We start from the raw sequence: 16,914 nt of genomic DNA on the forward strand, positions 1-16,914 counted from the left end.
TAGTTTTCTTCTTCTTTTTCCCAATATCAAGGTCATTCCTCCATCTGTAAAGTTTTCCAAGTTAGCTGGCCTGAGAAACCAATTCAAAGCCATAGTACTTCATATATCAGATATTTCTGACCCGCCTCATGTCTCTTTTATTTTGATTTTGCAGCGCCGGGACTCAAATCCAGGGTCTCACACATGCTAGCTAGGCAAGCCAACTACTACTGAGACACATTCCCAGTCCTCTTCCATCCTCTTTACCAAGATCAAAATAGGTTTCTTTATTTTTGTTAAAACAATGGCTTATGAATTTGGAATGAACTATAATGAGGTGAGCTTATTATTAATAGATTCTACGGCTCACCTAATAGATATACTGATTCTGTAGGGATAGGAAAAAGTTATTTTAGGAACACAGTCTAGGTGATTCTGGTATAGACCAGATGTTGAGAAACACTTCCTTAAAGCTCTGTTTCTTACTTTCTTTCTTTTTTTAAAAGGGAGAGTGAGAGAGGAGAGAGAGAGAATTTTTTTAATATTTATTTTTTTAGTTCTCGGCGGACACAACATCTTTGTTGGTATGTGGTGCTGAGGATCGAACCCGGGCCGCACGCATGCCAGGCGAGCACGCTACCGCTTGAGCCACATCCCCAGCCCTGTTTCTTACTTTCTATAGTAGCATTTAACCAAAATTTGTGAGTTAAACTATTAATCTTTGGTACTGGATGATAAGTTTTAGCATGAGAATTAAAAGGGTCTAATAGTTTAGTGCATGTAATTAAGGCAGTCCAGTATAGTGGAAAAAACTCAAATGATGAGGAAGGTTGCATTTGCTTTAAAATATGCACTTCCTCTTGTGGGATATATGACAAGAGACAAGTCCTGGAACTCCTCGGAGCCTCAGTTTTCCTGCAAGTGGATTTAATTAAACCTTCCCTCCCAGGTTGTTGAGGGTCAGATGGCAGTGGAGGAAGGAGGCTAGGTGGCCGACACTCATGAAAGCAGACCTCTCCCTGGGGTCATGGGGGAGCAGCTGTGTATGGCCTGATGTCCTAGAACAGTCCAGGACTTGGTCTTCGATTTAGAAGTTTTGTAGGGCAGAACGAGGGAAGCACAGAGGGTGAGCTGTACAGATCAAACTCTCAGAGCTAGACCTGTAGGAAGGTGTCTCAGCAGATGTCAGCACTCATAGGTGAAGAGACTGGGAATTAAATCCCCCTGCTGGCACTTCATAAGGTCCCTTGATTAAAACACACAACTTGAGGGAAAAAAAATAAGGCTGAAATTTGAATTAACTTGGTGAATATAACTTGGTGAACTGGGAATTCAAAGCAAAGATTCGATTTAGTTATTGAAAACATGACAGTTTCATGTTATGAACCTGAGGTTGGGGCTAGCAGTACATCCAGTATGTGGAACATTCTGGACTGAATGGGTCTTACATGGAGTTCAAGATACATTTGGTTGCTTCAGCATTCACCAAAGGCAAGCAGTTCAGAAAACAGAAGCAACCCAGGGGGCGGCCATGTGGCCTTTCACTGACATAGTAACTTTGGTAAAGTTATATCATAAAGAAAAAGTAAAATGCATGATTTTGTGCTGCTTATTCTAAAATTTTTATAAAACATGGTTCCTGCCCTCTGAAAATGAATAAGGAAGGCAGATAGGATCAGACCCCATGGAAACTGGCTATTGATCAAGGCAGATCACAGTGGCAAATGTGAGCGTGGAAGGAGCGGTGACATTTTCTGAACTGGAGAAGGACTAATAACACTGTGCGCCAGCTTAAGGATGATGAAAGTACTTTCTCTAGTCATCTGCCATCCCCAACAGAGCAAAGCCATCGCTTCGATTCCTCTCCCAAATAGGTTAAAGGAATAAAAAGGGATGATTTTGAATGAGTCATTTCTGTCCTATTAGTTGCCACCTTTTTTTTTTTCCATCCTACACTGGGGATTGAACCCAGATCTTCGTGCACACTAACCTCACATCTTACCACTGAGATACATTCCCAGCTCTTGTGGTCATCCATTGAGCATCTACCTACCATAGGTCCTGCCCTGAACTAGAAAAGTGCCCACCATTCATTCTTTCAACTGATGTTATTGTGTCCAATGTATGCAAGGGATTCAAGGTTCAGAGAAATCAAGTGACTTCAGTGAATTCATGAATTCAGTGTCACAGAGGAGGTGGGGTTCCACTAGGTCTATCTGATGATCCCAGAGCCAACTGAACTCTGCTGTCTTTCTGGCCCGTGGCTTTCCATGAAGTCACTGAGCTTACCTGTCTCTCTCTCTGCAAGTTCTTTCTACTTCCTTCTCCGTCGATCAAAAAATAATCTCTTCACAATTTCTACAAAGTAATACACTCTGTTATATCTGTTATATATCTATTTTTTAAAAAAGAGATAATAAACTGAAAATAAGGAAATACTTAGGTAAATAAATTTCAATGGAAATGTCAGGTATTCCTGCTCATGATTATTCTCAAATTTACTGAAAAAGTAGTCTATGGGGAATATTCCCAATTTTACTTTCTTCAGTTTTCTTTTTTTCCCAGCCTTAAAACCCTGAAGAGACTTATGTTTGTATTTTTTTCCCAAAAATATGTTCTTCTTACACTAAGAACGCAATGCCAAATATTGGCTCAAGTTGCTAAAAATAGAAACTTCAAATGAAAACAGTATCTACTATACCTAAAGCCTTAATAGCATGGCACTTTCCTGTAGAAAATGTGCTGAATTTCAGTCAAAACATACCTCTTTCTTTGGGTACACTATTTAAATTGGTCTTTTCTTCTACAGCTTTTGCTAGGCATGATATGATAACCAAATATTATGAAACAATAGTCAAATATTATACATCTCTCCTTTCACCCTTTACATTATCCAAGTGTTTGACTGTCCCAAGATAAATCTTCCGTTTGCTGATGAAAAATTGATGTTTGGAGAGGGTTATCCATCTCGCCTGAGGCCACACAAAGCCAACAGTAGAACTACAAAGTTAATCGTGGAATCAAATATTCTTCTTTCCCTTGAGTTTACTCTTAGATATCTCTACTCTTAAAACTTACATTTAAAAAAATCAACAAAAGTCTTTATTTGGGCGCATTTTCTCCCAAGAACATCACTTTGTTGTAAACTTCTTGAGGGTAGGAACATTCTATTGATTCATGGTACCCAGCAATGGAGACCTAATGGGGGTTTGTTAATCATAGTCCTGCCCCTTCTTATCTCAGGAAATATTTAGAGAAGCTTTCAAGAGCATATAGGCGTCTACATGATAATATGAATTTTAAAAAAAACATGAAAATGTAGATGTGAGAGGTAAAAGCAGATGTCAGAGAAAGCCAAGGTTATGGCGTCAATGTGTCTATTATCCTGCAAAATATTATCCTGGCTATTTATCCCATGTATACTTCTAAACTCTAAAACAACAAATACGCAAAGGGGAATATGGTCAGTTACCCCATTTACAGTCTACTTAAGAAATCAGCTGCAGAAGAGAAGGAATGTCTTTGATATAACAAGCCAGTGTGCATATCCTCCAGTGGGCTGCTAAATATGTGTTAAGTGACTTCTAGTGATAGTGTTTTTTTGGACTAGTTTGTTTTGTTTGCTTGATTTCTACATATTTCTCTACATTTGGGAACTTGACAAGTCAACTTGCTGCTACATTTGTAATTTGCTAACTCCCTAAGCCAAACAATATCTCCTATTCTTAAATTTGAGTTTAACAATATCAAATCACATAATTAGAATCTTTCCTGGGAGGTGATAAACAATCTTGGTACTGTCTACACATCCGTCTCCCAGCCTTTACAGCTCCACAGCCTTCACCTAGCCTTTCCTACAAAATCCAGTTTCTGGGCCCATCCCCAACACAGGTAGGCAGCAGTCAGGGGAGAAGGCAGCGGTGCCACCTGGTGCTCAAAGAGATGGGTGTCACAGGGACCTATGACTCCTACCTCCTACCCCACCTGTCACTTTTAACAAGATTGTCTATAAAAATCAGTCCTCTTGGGCCTTCTGCACTCAATCCTCAATGTGCATTTTGCAGGCTTCCTCCCAGACTCCCTTTGATGCTTGTTTTATCAGTTTTCACTTGTAAATACATCAAGTGGTGGGAGGAGAGTCACATGATGTGAGTAACCCCACAATCCTGGCTGGTACCAACTCCAATGTTAAAATAAGGATGTACCAAAGTAAAAATATTTATTGCATTTTTGGGCATTGAACATTGAAAGGATTCCAAATATCGAGGACCAGGGAGGAAATAAGCACAGATGCCGCCATTTGGTGGGTTGTTGTTGTTGTACATTTTAGAGACAAAATACAGTAAATGTTTTACAGACAGAGTTGCATTACTATGCGTCCCCTGACATATTGTGCTTGTCACTTTATTATTTAGCATTTATGCTGTATTTAAACTGTCCTATATTATTTTCCACAGGCCTATCAAATAGACGAGTTTTGTCCCTATATAGAACCTGGCCACAAATGGCCAGAAGTGTTAAATTACCCCCCAGCACACTGAGAGTTCTGCCAAAGGGAATTTCAAAGCCTTGTCCTTTGTCTCCAATTAACCAGTTTCGCCCATTCCTGCCATGGCCACTTAAGTCCTCACTTGTCCAGGAAGGAAAATGAGATGAAAAATACAAGTGCACCCCTATGGAGTTTTTCACCCCTAGTATAACTGGGGATTCCTGAGGTCCATAGTGTGAATGCTCCAATGTTAAAATAATGATACACCAAAGTAAAAATATGTATTGCACTTTTGAGCACTGAGCATTGATTCCAAACATAAAGGAGGAAGACCATCGAGGGGAGTAGGCACATATGCCACCATATTATGGATTGCTGCTTTTCTGCCTAAAAGATAATAAAGTAGAATCAAGTTACCCACAATGCAGTATCATCAGTTAGCCAGCTTGTATGAAACTCAGCAACTCTGGCACAAGAGAATGAGAGAAAGAAGTAACAATGTAAACAGAGATGGCCTTCCAGAGTTCTCATAGTCAACCTCAACTCCCTCTTGGTGTGGAGTACCTGTCTAGTTTTGAAGATACTATAGATCTTTATTATTATTATATAAAGTCAAGAATCACAAGTTAAATATAAGCCAACTGCTTTACTGATAATTAAGGAAAGCACAAACTGCTCCAACATCTGAGGAAAAAAATTGCTGTGTGGGACTCAGAGAGAAGCAATCTCTAATGTGAAATGAATATAGACTTTCAGGGTGTATATTACTGGGTGGGCAATTTAAGGGCTTTACAAGAGCAATTGTAAATATTTGTGCTTTCCACCTTGCATCCTAATCTCAGACTGTAACATGCAAGGAGATGTAACTCAAATGTTTAAGTTGCTCTGGGAAGGAGGAAAGAGTGGTTTCTTATTTGTGTGCAACTGGAAAAGTCTGACAAAGGAGGTAGCCTTTAAGTGAGTCATAAGGAAGGACTAGGATTTGTCTAGGCTAATTAGGAGGAGAGCTCATTCAAAGCAAAGGAAACAGCAATGTGTAGAGGCAGAAATATTTGAAGTAATGGCATTTTCTAAATATATGAAATAATTTGATATGATCAAAGGATAAAGAGTATGTGGAAAAGTACCGCTGAAGCTTTGGATTTTGCAACATTGGGACATCAGACATAATTGTCAAACAAAGAAGTTGCATAATTATGTCCTGAAAAAAGGCTGTCTAGTGGCTGTGTAAAGACAGCACTTGAAGTGACCAAGCAGAAGCTAAGTTTGGAAGCTATTGCCAAGGTTTATGTGAGAAACAATGAGAGATTAAACTAAGGCGTTTTGGCAGCAGGATGGAGTCGAATGAACAATTTTTAAAGAATATTGGAGTCAGAAATGACAGGATTTGGTGACAGATTGGATGCAGATGATGGCATGATTCCCAATTCAAAGATATCTAAAAAGTTGATTTTTGTCAAGCCCTGAAGAATAAAAGTAGCTATATATTTGTAAATTTTCTCCAATTCATGAGCCGGGCTTGGGAGTTAGAAATGGACCCAAAAGTCATCACCACTTAATAATCTTGGGAAAAATGCCCTTCATTGATTTTATGGAGTCTCTTTACCAGAAACAACAATATGAAAATGGCTTCTTCATTCACTATGAAATAATAATTCTTAAAAATCTTACCTATAATATGCAATACAAATTATCTGAGAAAGTATACCAAATCTTAGAATTTAATATTTGGAAAAATCATCATTATTAAGAAAGTTGTCTTTCTTAATAAGAGACTACAGAACATAAAAATGTTTCTCTTGTTTCCTTGTCTACTAGGAAACTCAAAATTAAATTTAAAAGCAGTCTTAGTATGACAGTTAATTATGTGTATTAACTTGGCTGGACCATGATATGCATTTTTTTGTCAAATATGATTAGAGATGTTTCTGTGAAGATATTTGTGGGTATGATTAATATTTAAGTCAGTAGACTTTGAATAAATAAAACAGATTACTGCCCCCATAATGCGAGTGGTCTTCTGTTGAGGACCTTAATAGAAAAAGACTGACCTCACTTATGGAAGAGAAAAAAGTATATATATGATTCTGTCTCTCCAGAGAACCCTAATGAATACACTTATAAATTATAGTTGTCTTGTTAGTTTGGGGATGTCTTTTAAAATTAGAAAATGTGTTTTGAAATTTGAACACATAGAAATCAGGCTGTGCTAAAAACATCTTTTAATGTCAATCCTTAAAACAGCTTTGCATGAAAAATAATATATTCCTTCAATAAAGATGAGGAAACTGAGATACAGAAATTTTAAATAACATTTCCAATTTTCACAGCCTGTGATGGAAGCCAAGATCCATCTGACTCTAAGTGACCCCCCCCCAATAATGCAATCTCTACAAAGAAAAGCTTAAATAACCCAATATAACAAACTCTGAAGACCTCTACCAGCTCATTTTAAAATCTCTTATGACTCAATTTACCAATATGCTTGGGAATGACAACTTCTGAAAGAAGCAGAATGTCTTTGGCAGCATTTCACCAGTGTTATGTGATTAAAAGCTCAGACCTGAAAAGTAGGACCTTTGTTTCACTGAATCATCTAAGAAGCATTCTGGTAAGCAAAGGTAGAACTGGAAGAAATTTAACAAAGAATGGGAAGGAGTTGAGCTTCATCCAGAAATATGAAGAATTGGCTCAGGTGCAATGGTGTATACCTGCAATCCCAGTGGCTTGGGAAGCTAAGGCAGAAGAAATGCAAGTTCAAAGCCAGCCTCAGCAACCTGGTAAGGCCCTAAGCAATTTAGCGAAACCCTATCTCAAAATAAAAAAATAAAAGGACCTGGGGATATGGCTCAGTGATTAATCACCCCTGGGCTTAACATCTGCTACCAAAAAAATAGATAAATAAATAAAAGAATATGAAAGATTGAACATGGAGGTGGGGTAGAAGAGGTATGGATGATGGATGGTGGATGAGGAGAGAAAGGAGTCAGCAATATGTTAGAAGCCTGGAACACAAAGAATTTGCCTGTGGTAAACTTTCACTGGGAGAGGAAAGTCTAATATATTCAAGATTAAGTTATAGACCATTCTGGAATATCAACCATCTTCTATTTCTTCCAAGGACCAGTGGAATCATCTGATATCTGATGTAACTGCCCTATGCATAATACCTTGCAAGGGTCTGTTTCTCAGATAGCAACCACCAGTTGGAACTAAGCAGCAACTGGCTCCTGATGGTTCCCACTGTCTGATCCCTCCCTGTGCTGATGCAGGGTAGAGAGGAGCAATGGCCACTTGGACGCAAGCGATGAGTGAGAACGATGTTCACAAAGAAAAGAGGTGTCATGATAAAATATTCCCTGGGAACTTGTGGGAATCTTGGAGAAGGCACTGGATACCAATTGGGAGGGAAATGATATCATTTTATTTAAATGGTAAAGATCCGCCTGAGAAGGAAGAACTCAGGAAAGTATAGGTAGCTGATTCATGAGTCCTATTAATCTTGGCCCCTGGTTCCTCAATTTTCAGGAAATCTCCAGAATCTACTTGAACTTTCACCTCTCTAATTTCTACCTTTGCATTGTTTATCTTGACAGCATCAAATGGGGACATGTTCACAGCTTTGTGTTACTTTTCATATGGATTTTGTTGTGAGTGGTGATTCTTGCCCCTGTATTGTTGGATATATGGATACATATGGAAAACTCAGTGTATCCAAAGTTTCTGTATCATAAACTCACTGTAAATATTACCCATTAAGTGACTTGACAGGATACCCCCCCACACACACACTGGTCTACAAATGACAAGGCTACTGGATATAAAAAATAGAGTTTAGGGCTAAGGTTGTGGCTCAGTGGTAAAAGCACTCACCTGATTTGCATGAGGCACTGGGTCCGATCCTCAGCACCACAAAAATAATTTAGAAAATAAAAGTATTGTGTCCATGTACAACTAAAAAATAATATTTTTTTAAAAAAATAGAGTTTAGTGATCAAATTGGATGGACCAGTATATCATCAAGCCAGATGAACCTTGTTTCAGGCAGTTTCTAAATAAATGTTTAAGCCACTATGTACATATAAGGAGACAAACATAAAAATCATGATTTCCTGCTTCTTTAGGAAAATCAGATCTGGTAAACTTTGGGTGGTGTGTGTGCTGCTCATTTGCCCCAGTTGACCCACTTGCTTACTTAGGTGACCTTCCTGGCAAACGATTTGAGTTTGTCTGCTGATCTGACCTCTGTCCCAAGGATTCTCATCATGGAAAATGTTCTGTCCACAAGGCAACCCAATCTACTATTAGACTGCTCAGGAAGTTTTTTTTTTCTTGTATATAATAAAACTATTTCTGTAAAACTTAAATTGAATTTACCAAATGCCCATCTTCTCGTCTGCTCAGCCTCCCAAATCTAAAGGGCATTGCTTTTATTTCTAACAGGGAGTTCACAGTTTTCCCTAAGATGTCTCCAATCTAGGTGACATAGCCCAATCATTTTAATCTTCCCATCTATGCCAGTGACTCGCAACCCTTTCCCCTCTCCAGTCAGTCATTTTCCTCTGGATATTATCTAGACATTAACAACAAAAGAGAAATTTCCACAATCCTCTTGTCATGATGAAATTAATATCTATGTCAAACTGTAGTGAAAGCCATCATTTTCCCTTTTTTCATGTGAATACTTACTTTTTCCAATTTCAATACGTTTGACTCTTACTTGATGCCCTGCCATAATAATGCAGATATGCTTCAGGAATTATTACTGTCATGGATGAGTCCATAATATATTTATTCTATCCATTCTGCATCCATAATGGATTCATCATGATGTGGCCTGTGAGTGCAATGTATTAATAATTAAGTAAGTAAGCACCACTTGTATATTGTGATTTAAAGTGGGGTGATTTGACAAACCTAGAAATTGACTTGAGGTGAGTGAAGATAACATAAGGAAGCTTGTGTGTGTTTGTGTGTGTGTGTGTGTGTGTGTGTGTGTGTGTATGGAAAAGCATTATTTCTATCTTTTGGTATAACTCTTGCAGACATATGGAAAAAATAAAATGCTAGGGTTTTACATGGGCTTAGAGTACTTAGAAAAATGACAATTTAAAGCATAAGTGTTCTACCTACAGTCACAGAGATAATAACAGACAAAAACAGATCTAGAATCTAGATTTAATTGCTCCCATTTCCCTTCTTTCAAAAATAAAAATAGTGACTCTCCATATTCTTCTAGTAGTTTCCCAAGGTAAATGTATAATTAATGCATCTTTAAGTGTTTTATATATTCAGAAATTCAGAATCTGAAAGAAATTAAACAGAACCAATTAAAAATTGGGCTGCCTAGCTGTAAGGATTAAAATCAAAATCTTATAAATCATCCTCATCTATACAATGTTCAAAACTTTGGGAAAACAGGTGCCACATTGGCCTTTGAGGGTCAAGGCATAGATAGAATTTTAAATCTATGGTAAATGTATTTATTCAGCTTAAGTTGCTGTAGCTCACATCTAAAAAGGTTAAGAATTTACCTAAAGGTGAGTGAGACTTAAACTTCCAAAAGAATTTTCTATTCTTTTTCTAAAATCCTACATAGAATCCTACATAGACTGATTCTAACCTAATGAAATGAGAAGGCATTTTCCAGCCAGTGAGTTTTGAATTTCAACATAAACCTAATTTCAAAGGATCTGTATGACAGTAGTGTATAATGTAGATTTATAGATAAAGGGATGGAGAAATTTTCAATCAATCAATTAAAACTTACTTTGAGATATGTAAGTACAAGGCAATGCCAAGAAAAAGTAAACTGAACTCCTTAAAAGAAAAGCAAAACTGATCTTTCTGCTATACATCAGCACCTGAAGCCAAAATAAGATCAATAACTACTACACTAAGTTACTGCACAGACCTCAAGGGCTACAACAGTAACTACAGAGGTTTTCCATCAACGAGTTGCAAGGCATGATGGGTAGAAGTCAGTACAATGGCCTCTGAGTTACAATCAGGGTACCAGCACAGCACTTGATGGTCACTGTGCATTCACCAGGAGTTGGCACTGATTGACAAAATTCCAAGAAGAGAAGAATATTTCTTTGTTCCTCAAAATACAAATCATGTTAGTTAGGAATATTACTCTGCTTATCTGATTATCTCAACAAAACTGTCCATCCTGTAAGTCCCAAAGTAAGCCTGGCTTAAAATGAGAGCCATTCCTGATTCCAGGTTAATTCTACTACCAAATTTACATTTAGGATGATGCACTTTAAATTCGTGATTTTGACTGAATTAATAATATATCAAGATATTTTCTCAAAAAGCAACCGTTGCACAATCAATAGAATAAAAAGGTAATTAAAAGAATGAAAGAAAATATTTGCAATTCCTGTAGCTGACAATATGTAGACTATATAAAGAATACCCACAACTCAATAACAACAAAAAGATCAGATCAAGCAATGAGCAGTAGATAAAAATTTTCATTTGAAACACATGCCAACCTAAGAATATTTTTAAACATTCAATCCATAATAAAATATAAAATATTTATTTATTTTTGTTCTAAATGGAAAACATAGCTAGGAGATCAGTGCTGGGATTGCTGGCATCTGAGTAACCAAGACAAAGAGCTAATGGATGGCAGGGTGTATATTGGCAAGTACTGAACACTGTTGATAGCCACTTGCCTGCTTTGAAGAGCAGCACTGGATTTACACCAAAGTCTTTATATGGAGGAAAGTAACAGTAGTTGAGCAAGTTGAGCCCCTCAGCAGTTTAGACCAGGCTCAAAGGGTTATAACTAGAGATGCCCTAAACCCTGCAATAAGCAGCCCATCAATAAAAGTAAAGATGAGGGGGAAGAAACAGCCCACTTAGAACCCCATAGAAAAAAGAAGTTTAGGAAAAAAGAAAAAAACTCTAGTTTATTTTTCCACAAGAAAAATACCATCAGAAACCTCTTACAAGTCATGGAGAAGGGAGATACAATATAAAACAAGCCTAATTTTGGTCAGAATGACCAGAAAAATAATGCTGCCTTACTAAAAACTTGTTAATTTCCAGATTGTCTTATAGTGTGTTTTCCTACTGAATATGTTGTAATAATTCTTCTAAAATGAACTTGTTCTTCAAAGGATTCTTAAATGTTAATTTTTTTGATTGTCTTAAATTTTGCTGCTGTTCTTAAGGACTTGGAAAAATGTTGTAGTCTGTCAAATCAAGCATGGAAAGTTTATGCATAAACTTTTAAATGTTATTCTTTACTAAGTTCATTGCCATAGCTGTTTTTTCCATTTGTCTCAATTTTCTCAGAATCAAATACCATTTCTGATTCTGATATCTTTAAATTTATAAGCATTATACATTTTTTTCTCATTTTCAACTTTATCTTTGGTTAAAAGAATAAGTAAAACAGGGTATTATTTATTTATAGACTAGAAATATTGAATATGTTTTATTTCCTTCAAAATGTTATAATTAGTGCAGATCAGCCATGTTTGTCTTTTAAAAAATAAACAAAAGTTGCTTTATTTCTCAGCTTCAAAATAAATAAATAAAATGAACTTGTTCTTTAAGGAGATTAATTTGTTTTTAAGATCTACTCTATAATTCAGCAACAAGTAATAAGAAGGAGAGAAATGTGAATATATACAGAAAAGCATTGCTTATCCGGATTTTATCAACTAGAAATCTACACTGAGTCACTTCAGTATTTCAATTCTCAGAAAAAAAAAATAAAATAAAACCCTCAGTTGTTTATATAATGCTTGCAAAGTTCTAAAAGATACTGACGTGCCTCATGAGTCATCAAAAGAAAAATAAAAGAGGCTGGCTGGTGAAAGACTGAAGAGTGCATCAAATAGCAGCCTGAATCATGCTAGGTTTGTTTAATGGGCAAAGAGGAGGCTTTGGGAGGATTTGACAAGGCAGTGACATTACCAAAACAGGAAACTTCATCTGTTGTTCAAAAGCAGTTTCAATTTTAATAAGGAATGATTGGAGAACGTTAGGTGGATGGTGAAATAATGCAGGGAGGGGAAAAAAATCAGTATGTGTTAACTGGGTTTTGTGATCATCAGGGAGAAGTGAGGTAGAGATAAGGTCACGTAGGGATATAAGGTGACTAAACATCCCTATTTACCTAAGAGTGAGGCATTTCTAGGGATATTAAAGGTTCAATTTCATAACCCAGGATGGACAATAACCTCAGCAAGTCAAGATGGACAATAGCCTTATTTGGAGTTAAGAGCAAAGAAAGAAGTGTCATTTTTTGGTTGCAGGGATACAGAACTGGGACAAACATCTGAAAATTCCTTGCTAAGGTTTGAGACTAAAATGCCCTAGAGGCTCAAAAGACTATGGGCTTGATCCCATCCTGTAGTGCTATTTGGAGGTGATGGAACATTTAAGGGGTGAGATCCAGTAGGAGGAGGTTAAGTCATCAGGACCATGTCCTTGGAGGGAAGGTTGATACCCAGGTTCTTTCCTATATCTCTTTTGCTTCCTGCTGCCACGAGGTGAGCAGTTTCCTCTACTACAGGCTCCTGCCTTGCTACAGACCCCAAAGCAGCAGACCATTTTACCATGGACTGAAACCTCTGAAATTGTGAGCTGAAATAAACCTTTCCTTTGCATAAGTCAATTATCTGAGGCATTTTGTCACAGTGACAGAAAGTTGACTAAGACCCTCTTTAATAGCAGAAACCTTAGGTTAACCAAATGGTGTCCATTTATCATTGTTCTGAATAGTCATAATACACCATACATATGGAATCAAAAGTAAGAGCACTTCAAATTAATAGATAATTTTATATGAGGCTTTGTTCTATTTCAGCTACACTGTGGGGTACAACAGAACAGAAGTCAGAAGTCTGAATATGTTACATCAGAGAGCAAATGTTAAATGTAGCAAAAAGGTAAATAGTAGGTCAAGGAGTAAAATGTTTGCTGAAGGTACCAAGGTGGAGTGCAGAAGAGCTTAGTCTGAGTTGGGAAGCTGAATCAATAAATAACAGAAGTGATAAAGGGATAAGAAATGGGGAAGAAATGCACACAGGCGTAGTCTGTGTCCACATCTTCACCAATTTCCTGAGTTCAAAGGCAGCTTTGATTTTAATAAGTAAATGCTATAGACCAGTTAGCAGACTATTGAAATAATCCAAAGTGAGTGAACATCAGTATTACCACTTGCATATCTTGAGTTCACTAGTTCCTACTTCTTATTGTCCATTTTTACCTTTCATTTAAAACAACACTTTTCCTTTCATTTCCTCCACAAAAGATGACAAAACAGAATGACAGAAGGTAAACGGTGTGAAGTATAACTACCTATTGTTTGAGTTTCGACAGTCTAGATATCTGGGGGAAAGGAAAAAATAGATTTTGGAGAAGAGAGATGATAGATGGATATATGGATAGGTCGGACAACCAACCAAATGATCTCTCTAGATTTGTGAGACTCTATAATCGTCCAGGTCTTAAGGTGTGGATTGGAAGGAAGGAAGATTTTGAAGAACTATGGAGGAAAAAGAGGAAGTGGATAACCTGAAGTACTCAGTCTCAGACCAAGAGACATCTTGACATAGATAATGTGGGATCCAGAGGCTTCCCAGCCACCACTACAGCACCCACTGTTTCAGGCATGTGCTACCTTTACAAACAGCTTCTTATTCTAGACAGAAATCTGGGGGAAGTCCTGGCTGTTCCACTCCCTCTCACCACATCTTAGTCCCATTGCTTCCATTTCCTAAGTATCTGTGAAATTAACCATCTGCACATCATTCTCTCCACCCCTAGTCAATTCAGTCCACACAAGCCCATGTTCTGCCTGTTACAACACCTTCTGATTGGCTTTTCTGACTCTTGCTAGTCTTTGCAACCAATATATTAGTTTTTCTGATAGACACTGTTGTTAATTGGCACATAAACCTTAAGTTAAACTGATTTCATAGTTCAGTGCATGCTCATTCATAAATGGCCTATAATAACAGTAGTAACTTACCAGATTGTTCAGAGGATTCAATGGATTCATATCTGTCAAGTATTTGTCACCCAGTAAGCATTCACTAAGTATGAATTATCATCACTGTTACTATATTATTGTTAAAATTATAAAATTCAAATATTTTCCTGCAATCACCTATCAAATGCCAAAGTTTGATAATGACTTAGGCAGAGTTTGGTTGAATTTAATAAAAGGTAAGACAACTTACACCAAAAAGGGATTCTCCGCTAGCTCTAGGCCAAGAGTGCCACTGACTGCATAGGTCCCCAGGATGGTGGTCTGAGAAGCATCACAGTCCATCAAACTGCCTTCCCTTTCTGTTTTTCTCCTAAACCCAGATTGGCCTTTGTCTCTGTTTCTATCTGTTTCATTCCCTCTCTGAAGACTAATTCTCTCTGCTGACTTTTCAGGTTTCTGTGCTCAACTCAAGCTTCCAACAGAAACCGTTTTCAAAATTTTTCTGTAACTGAAAATGACTGGTCTTCTGGGGGCACTGAGAGTCAGAGAAGAGCAGGAGCAAGGGAAAACAGCCTCACTAATGTGTCTGGGAATTCTGACTTTCAACTATGCTGCCAACCGCGTCTCCTATCACTTCTGCAAAATAGTGACTCTGGCCATCTTGGGTTACTCGTTTCCCACAGTTGCTGTCTGTGTCTTGTCTCTCTACCCTACCTCCTGCATTATTCCTTCCATTTCAATGGTCTCATTGATCTTTCACCTACCCAGCTTCTACTTATTCCCCAACTCAACCCAAACACCACTGGTGACATTCCTCTGTACTTCAAATGAATTTGCCTCTTTTGTGCTTCAACTGTAGCATCCATCATGTTCTACAAAATTATGTATTATATTATTATATTATTCTCTGACCTTCCTCAGGGCGAGAATTCTTGTTTTTAGTTAATCTTTGTATTTTCAACACCTAGACAGTTTTTTTTTTGATTGAACACTTTAAGTAAAAATTGTAGATTTTTATTAAAAATTACATTAATTCAGTCTTTGGGGGGGAAGCATCAATCTGTGCTTATGGAAAGTCTTAATTAATAAATATTTTTAAACGAATGTTTTTAAGAGAATGTTTTTTATTATACACAGTAATGTAACTCAAACTAGTAATTTATTAAAGAACGAGCGTTCTGGTGTACCTGTTTTAATAAATAGAATCATTAGATATAAAGCCATTTGGTTTGTATAAGTACCTATTTCCAAAATGGTTTAAATATATTGTGCAAACAGTTTATTTCATGTAAACTAATTATGTACTCAACTGTCAATTCACCATACGTTTTATAGTATGAAAGAATATATGTTTTTCAGAGATGATACAAGAGGAACCAGCTTGTGCTGAATAAGTCTGAATATTGAACACACGGAGGCCATTCTAATAACTCCACTCTGCCTGTCTATTTGTGATGACAGCTAAATACAACTGCCATTTCTTCAAAGCTACATGCTACTTTAAAAAATCTCTTCCCTTTAGGATGTCTGTCTCTTTAGGGTTGTATTCAATTCTCAGAACCACATGCACATTTTCTCTCCTTTTGTTTCCCCTTTTCTTCTTCATCTTATTCAATTTTTTCTACACTGTGACTAAAGTCTAGTGCGACACTCTCTGCTTGATTCTTCTCTTTGGAGGAACTAAACTGTTTTCCTTCTTCCATCTACTCCCACTTCTCTGCAACATGGTCACATTTTGAGGGTTCCACACACATTCACTTGCCTCCCAATGTTTGTGACTCTAATTTCCCACTTTACTGCTTGAGACTTGACTTTGCTATTTGCTTTAGAATGAAATGCTTAGCAGAGGCACTTGCATGGTTTGGCTGGTGTCATGTGCCTGGTGGTTTTTATCCATTGGATAAAAAAAAATGTGGCATTTATACACCATGGAATATTAAGCAGCACTAAAAAATGACAAAATCATGGAATTTGCAGGGAAATGGATGGCATTAGAGCAGATTATGCTTAGTGAAGCTAGCCAATCCCTAAAAAACAAATACCAAATGTCTTCTTTGATATAATGAGAGCAACTAAGAACAGAGCAGGGAGGAAGAGCAGGAAGAAAAGATTAACATTAAACAGAGACATGAGATGGGAGGGAAAGGGAGAGAAAAGGTAAATTGAATGGAAATGGAGGGAGACCCTCATTGTTATACAAAACTACATATAAGAGGTTGTGAGGGGAATGGGAAAATAAACAAGGAGAGAAATGAATCACAGTAGATGGGGTAGAGAGAGAAGATGTGAGGGGAGAGGAGGGGGGATAGTAGAGGATAGGAAAGGTAGCAGAATACAACAGTTACTAATAGGGCATTATGTAAAAATGTGGATGTGTAACCGATGTGATTCTGCAATCTGTATTTGGGGTAAAATGGGAGTTCATGACCCACTTGAATCTAATGTATGAAATATGATATGTCAAGAGCTTTGTAATGTTTTG

Source organism: Spermophilus citellus (assembly GCF_964194105.1).
Source record: "Spermophilus citellus genome assembly, chromosome: 2".
In the NCBI taxonomy this organism is placed as follows: domain Eukaryota; kingdom Metazoa; phylum Chordata; class Mammalia; order Rodentia; family Sciuridae; genus Spermophilus; species Spermophilus citellus.